This window comes from Myotis brandtii, unplaced genomic scaffold, assembly GCF_000412655.1.
Source record: "Myotis brandtii unplaced genomic scaffold, ASM41265v1 scaffold68, whole genome shotgun sequence".
In the NCBI taxonomy this organism is placed as follows: domain Eukaryota; kingdom Metazoa; phylum Chordata; class Mammalia; order Chiroptera; family Vespertilionidae; genus Myotis; species Myotis brandtii.
Window position 1 is genome coordinate 3,312,724 of NW_005370657.1, and position 6,939 is coordinate 3,319,662.

The 6,939-nt window shown below is 40.9% G+C and overlaps 1 protein-coding gene across 1 annotated transcript in view; it reads left to right on the top strand.

Moving 5' to 3' along the window:
* Positions 1–6,939, top strand: part of PPP6C (protein phosphatase 6, catalytic subunit) — a 21,700-nt gene that overhangs the window by 271 nt on the left and 14,490 nt on the right. The window lies entirely within an intron of this gene.

Sequence of the window (6,939 nt, forward strand, 5' to 3'; positions counted from 1 at the left end):
GGTCCCTTTTGGCGTCGCGGGGAGGGCGGGGGTGGTCGGAAGAGCCGGAGTCCCCCGAGTGCCGTCCCGGTTCCGTAGCGGGTATCCTGAGGGATGTCGCGGCCTCGGCCCCAGGGTCGCCCCTCCTGGCCTTCGGGCCGCCGCAGGGACTAACAGCGGTGCAAAGAAGACTGCCCTCCTCTGACCCCGTCCCCGGTCTCCCGGAGTCCGAACCGAGCCCCAGGGGCCGTGCCCTCGGGATGGGTCATCCCTCCGGAGGGGGTGACAGGAGCGCGGGTGGCCGGCGGGTGACAGATGCCCGGGCCTTGGGAACGCGCCCCGGTGGGCGAGACGGGAGAGAACGTCAGGGCGCCCCTCCGGTCCCGCCACTCCTCCCGATTGTTCTTCCGAAGTGTCGGCTTTCTCCTGCCAATTCCGGTGCGAACCCCGTTCTCCTGGGCGCCGTTGAGCTCATTTAGGTGGACAAAGCAGATTTAAGTGGACACTTGAGTAGTCCCTTTATAAATTACAAGTTCTTTTCTGTTTTTTAAGTTGTTCCCCCCTGATCCCTTCTTAACTCGGGATTGCATTTTCTTGGTTTCCTATAAGAGGTGAGTTTTTTTTGTTGCCGCCGAGTCCAAGTAACAGTAAAGGTGTGTGTGTGGCTAAAGGGATGAATGTAGGTCTTTGGACAAGTCTTGCTATTTTTGTGCGTTTGTTGAAACGAGGGCTTAGGTGCCTAGTTTAGTGCTGCTCTCTTTTATTTGCTCAATTAACATTGATTTGTTTGCTGTGTGGTAAGTGGGTAAACTGCCAAGAGTCTTTGACATTGTTTTATTCTTTAAGCTGTGTTTAAAGCAATTTATCTCGGGGAATTTTTTTTTTCGCTTAAGGAAGATGTTACTGTTTTTTTCTTTTGCTGTCTCTTTTGGTACAGGAAGTTGATATTTAACGACAACCAATATGCAAAATGTTGAAAGCCAAAGGTGCTGTGGTGAATGTAACTTGTTTGTACTTATAGGTAAATGATGTGCACTATATTATAGGGGAGTCATTCTTGTGCATTTTCCCCCTAATAGGATAATTTAAAATGAGGACAAAGCCAGTGTTAGTAGAAATGCAGCTTTCATGCTCATCTGAGTCCTTTGTGGCTTCTTTAGGAAACAAAGATCCGAGCAACATTGGGACCCAGATCATGGAAAACTAACCAGGCATCTTTTGGTAGCATGGTTCATCCCATGAGAGAAGTGGGGTTTTGCATGTCAGTGAATCGAGGTGAAATTTTCTGTTCTTTAGCATACGTAAAGCTGTTTTAAGCTTTGTGTTTATAATTAGTAAAATGTTGCTTATTATAAAAATGTATGTTGATATTAACTTGAAATTGGATATTGAAATGATTTGGATGGTAATCAGTTGGATTTTCTTTGGACCTCTTAGTTTGATAAACAGATTTCCTTCCCACCTCAAGGAAATATTGTTAAACCATTTCGTTGCCCCTTGCAACACAAAATGGACTGTATGTGGCATGTATGTTTCTTAAGAAACTTTTAAAAAATCTTCTGGGCAACTATTGGGGAAAATTATGAATTTTTCTTTTAAGCAAAGGCTTTTTTTTTTTTGGTCTTGGAAATGTTTTTGTCAAATTAATTTGCTCCTCTTTGGTATATTAAAAAAATTTAAATTTGATTTTACTTCTTGGCATGAAGTGCAAACTAAAATTAGGCAGGCCAAGAAAGTATTCCAGGAGCACCTTTTCAGAGGCTTTAAAGCCAGAGTAAAAGATTCTGTGAGGAAGGAAAGTAATCATTGGGGCCACTTAATGATCATATGGAAAAGATTTGTTCTGGTAGAAAAGACAGAAACTCACTGTGTTTTCGACTGACTAGAAGTTGGAGGTACTAAATAAAATAAATGCATAGGATATTCTAGATCTAATCATGATTTCTCTATACCTAAATTGGAAGTGGTCAAATCACTAGTACTGAATCAAATTAATATAACTGTTTTGAAGGAATAAGGATAAAATATAAAAGTGAGTAAACAAAGTATAACCTTTCTTGAAAAAGAGGTCATGTGATTCTCATCCACAATAAAGGTTTCAGAGCTGATCATAGAAGATACCGATTCCATATCTGGCTCAGTGGAAGACTGAATGATAAAAAGCAGGTTTATTGAATATTTAAACTTAAGTACTTAGGCTGGTGATAGGTTCTATAACTTGAAGATTGTCAGATCTCTTAGATCAGCAGTTCTCAACCTGTGGGTCGCGACCCCTTTGGCGGTCGAAAGACCCTTTCACAGGGGTCGCCTAAGACCATCCTGCAGATCAGATATTTAAATTACGAGTCATAACAGTAGCAACATTACAGTTATGAAGTAGCAACGAAAATAATTTTATGGTTGGGTCACAACATGAGGAACTGTATTTAAAGGGCCAGAAGGTTAAGAAACACTGTCTTAGATGGTTCTTAAAAGGGACATGTAAGCAAAGAAATTGCATGTTGAGTTGGTGTTCAGTTTTCTTACTGAGGAATTTAAGACAGTTACCAGGGTAAGGGTTGGGAGAATACTAGTGTCTATCTCAGAGATGCAATACAAAGAATTGTGTAATTCCATAGTAACCACTTTTATGGATTAATAGTTGGTATAATCTTTATAGAATTCACTTTTTTGTTTAATCTAAGCCATCCCTGAGTTTTTTGTATAAGGCTACCTGCTCTGCAAAGTTGTACCTCTGTCTGAAATGCCTCCATAAAGCTTCAAAGAATTCTCCCTTGCTTTTTTCCAATATTTGTGAAGAACATTTCATAAATTCTCATTCAGCTTTCATCTGATTTTATAGATTGTCATCATATATTGTAGTCTTTATCTTTCCATACATACTTGTCTCTAACCTTATTGCATGTCTTATTGATCATTCTGTTTACTTGAGTTGTTTGGTTTTGCATTGTATCTTTCTTCAGGTAATACAAGGAAAACTGAACATAGTACAGGACTTTGATATACACCATGACTTTATAAGGACCAGAAGAGTGTTTTTAAGACTGCTTTTGATAATGCCTTACATTTTGTTGGTCATTTTGGCCCCAGAATCACAGTCTCTTGTGTATTCTGAAAATAGTCTGTAATAGTACTGTCCAGTAGAAATAAAATGCTCAGAAATATGAGCCACAAAATACATTTTTAAATATTTTTATTGACTGCAGAGAGGAAGGGAGAGGAAGAGATAGAAACATCAATGATGAGAGAGAATCATTGATCGGCTGCCTCCTGCACTCCCCCTACTGGGGATCAGCCCACAACCCGGGCATGTGCCCTTGACTGGAATCAAACCTATTCGCAGGCTGACGCTCTATCCACTGAGCCAAACTGGCTAGGGCGCAAAATACATTTTTTAAAAAGTGAAAAAGAAACAGATGAAATTAATTTCAGTACTATTTAACCTAATTTCAACATGTAATTAATATAAAATTACTAATGTAATATTTTCTTTTTTTTGTACTGAGTCTATGAAATATGGTGTATATTTTACATTTGTGACATGTTCCAATTAAGACCAGTCACATTTCAGGTGCTCAATAGCTACATGTGGCTGTAGGTATCTAATGGGATAGTGCACACCTCTAACAACTCCCCAGCCCATTTCCTAGAATTGCAGAGCTGAGAGAGAATCAGAGTTCATCTAATTCTGTACCCTTCTCATTTTACTGAGGGGGTACTCAGCTTTGTAGCGTTTATGCTTTGTCTGAGGTTGTCCAACTAAGCTATGAATTAGGTGGGAAAGCCTCCTTGTGCAGAGCTCTTTCTGATACAGTTAATAGCCTTTTTTTTAAAATTGATTTTTTACAGAGAGGAAGGGAGATAGATAGAGAGTTAGAAACATCGATGAGAGAGAAACATCGATCAGCTGCCTCCCGCACACCTCCCACTGGTGATGTGCCCGCAACCAAGGTACATGCCCTTGACCGGAATCGAACCTGGGACCTTTCAGTCCGCAGGCTGATGCTCTATCCACTGAGCCAAACCGGTTACGGCTAATAGCCTTTTTAAGATGACAAATAGCTTGCTTTTCTAGATATGTCTTCCACTTCATCACCTTTTTTTTTTCTTAATCTTCCATTCTAAGCATGTTGGACTGCTGTCTTCTGACAACATGCTCTGTAATTCCTTGCCTCTTTGCTTCTTTTCAGTCGGTTTTTATCACCTATTTAATATGTACATAACACATATATTACATTATTTAATACTCTGTGGGTTGGGTACTAATATTTGCCTTGTTTTACAAACAGGTAACTAAAGCACAGACACATTAACTTTCCAAAGTCATGCAGCTAGTAAGTAAATGGATGAGCTGGGATTCAAACCTAGGCAAGTCTGGCTCCAGGATTCATGTCCGTAACTACCACTTACGCTTCCTCTATGCAATACCCTTCATGCCTCTTTTGAGCTTTAGCTCAGATGCCACTTTCTCCATGCATGGTTCCTGGATTCCATAGTCAGAATTATTAGTAATGATTAGAATTTACATAGCTACTTATAGTCTTCTGAGCACCTTCATGCCCATTCTGTCATTTACACAATCCTTGTGATAGGCAGAGTAGGTACCAAAGCCAGGAATTGATGAGGTTTAGGTGATTTTTACCTCAGTTACTCAGCAGAGTACATGCCTGAATTTAATTGCTAATAAAAATTCCCATTCTTGCCTGGCCAGCATGGCTCAGTGGTTGAGCTTCGACCCAGGAACCAAGAAATCACTGATTCAGTTCCGGGTCAGGGCACATGCCCAGGTTGCAGGCTCAATCCCAACTAGGGGGCAGCCAATAAATGATATTTCTCTGTCCTCAGGGTTTCTATCTCTATCCCTCTCCCTTCCTCTCTCACTAAAAATCAATAAAAACATATTTTTTAAAATTCCCATTCTTTCTTTTCTATATTGACCTTTTCCCTATAGCACTTTTACTCCATTTTACCACTTACAGTATTCTGTCTTGTCTGATAGCAAATGTGTCCATCTCCACTATTAGAATACAAGCTTCTTGAGGGCCAGGGTCATATCTTTATTATATTCTCTACAGTATTAGAACATTGCCTTGTATGTGATAGACAATCAGTTAATCTAGATATGTCTAGATTTAACAACAAACATTTCTTTAAATGCTTCTTGTGTCAAGTACTATTCCATGTGGGTGCTAGAGGTAGAATCCCATACTTGGCTCTGCCTTTGAGGGGCTCTCAGTGTAGTAAGGGAGATATGAGAGGTAAACACATGATCATCTCATGGTGTGACAGGTGCTAAAGTAGAGGACTAAGATATTAGGAAACGTAGAAGCAGCATCTAATTCTGACGCTATCAAGGAGAAATGAGAGGATGAGCAGAGTTTGTTCAGGTAGACAAAACAGGAAGGAAAGAACATGCAAGCAGAATAAATACCATGTGCCATGGTATATCTTAATCTGAAAGAAAGAACATAGTTGATTCGGGGAATTTGAGGCAGTTGGTATGCCTGGAATTGGTGCTGAGAGGACATGCAGAGGACAAAATCATGGCAACCTAGGCTGATAAATTTGGATTTTCATCTTTTAGGTGGTACGTGGATAAACACGTTGAAATGTTTTTATATTTTAGGGGAAAACATTGTGTGACTTTTTGATATTGTTTAAAATGTGGCTAACTAAAAATAAAGTAGAGTCAAAGAAAACTATTATAGGAATACACTGTTGTATGTAGTAGGAGTATGACAAAATCTTGATGATGCTACTTGGATTATGGAAAACACTGCCATAAACAGAGGAGTGCCCTTGAGAGATTTTTAAGGAAGTGACAGTAGGTTTTAGAAATATGGCAACATTGTGAACCATGAATTGGAATGGGATAAGAATGTCATAGAAACAATAGACCAAGTGACACGAGAATTTGAAGTATAATAGGACCTGTTGACAGAATAGGTCTAGGTCAGTGGTTGGCAAACTCATTAGTCAACAGAGCCAAATATCAACAGTACAATTGAAATTTCTTTTGAGAGCCAAATTTTTAAAACTTAAACTATATAGGTAGGTACATTGTTATTAACTTAATTAGAGTACTCCTGACTGACTGGCTCACTCAACTTGTGCATGAATCGCGCACGCCTCCCCTGTCCAGCGTCTCCCGCGGCCGCCTGTGCCGCGTCTCCCGTCGCCCAACCGACTGACACCCCCCACTTCTTCAAAATAGACTCGCCCAGGCCGAAAATCGACTTCTGCGCATGGGCCACGAAGTTTCAGTCACACAGTACGTGCGTGCCTGCACGTGGTATTTTATGGAAGAGCCACACTCAAGGGGCCAAAGAGCTGCATGTGGCTCGGGAGCCGTGGTTTGCCGACCACTGGTCTAGGTGATGAGGGAGAGGGAAGAGTTCAGTTTAATCTCTTAGTTCCTGGCATGGATAATTTAGTTAATACTATAACTAGATTAAGGAATGCAAGGGAGTTTGGTTTGGGCATACTGGATTTGAGATGCTGCTAAGCCAAGACATTGAGGTAGAAATGTTCAGAAGACTTGGATACACAGGTTGGTTAGTTAACAAATATTTACTGATTGCCATATGTGCTCCAGGCACTATTCCAGTAGTATTAAGATCAGGAGAAAGGTCTGTTACCAGTAGTTCTCAACTGGGGATGATTTGCACTCATGAGGATGTTTGGCACTGTCTGGAGACATTTTTATTTGTCACAGCTTGCGGGGTGGGGGTGGGGGGGGAATGTAACTGTGGGTATCTAGTGGGTGTAGAAGCCAGAGATGTTGCTAAACATCCTATAATTCACTGGACAGAGGCCCCCCACAATAAAGAATTATCAGTAGTAATGCTGTGGTGGAGAATTTAAAGCCCAGTGTATCTGAGGGACTAGAGGTAACAGGGAGACAGGAGCAGAAAATAGAATGGAACGCCCTAACCGGTTTGGCTCAGTGGATAGAGCGTC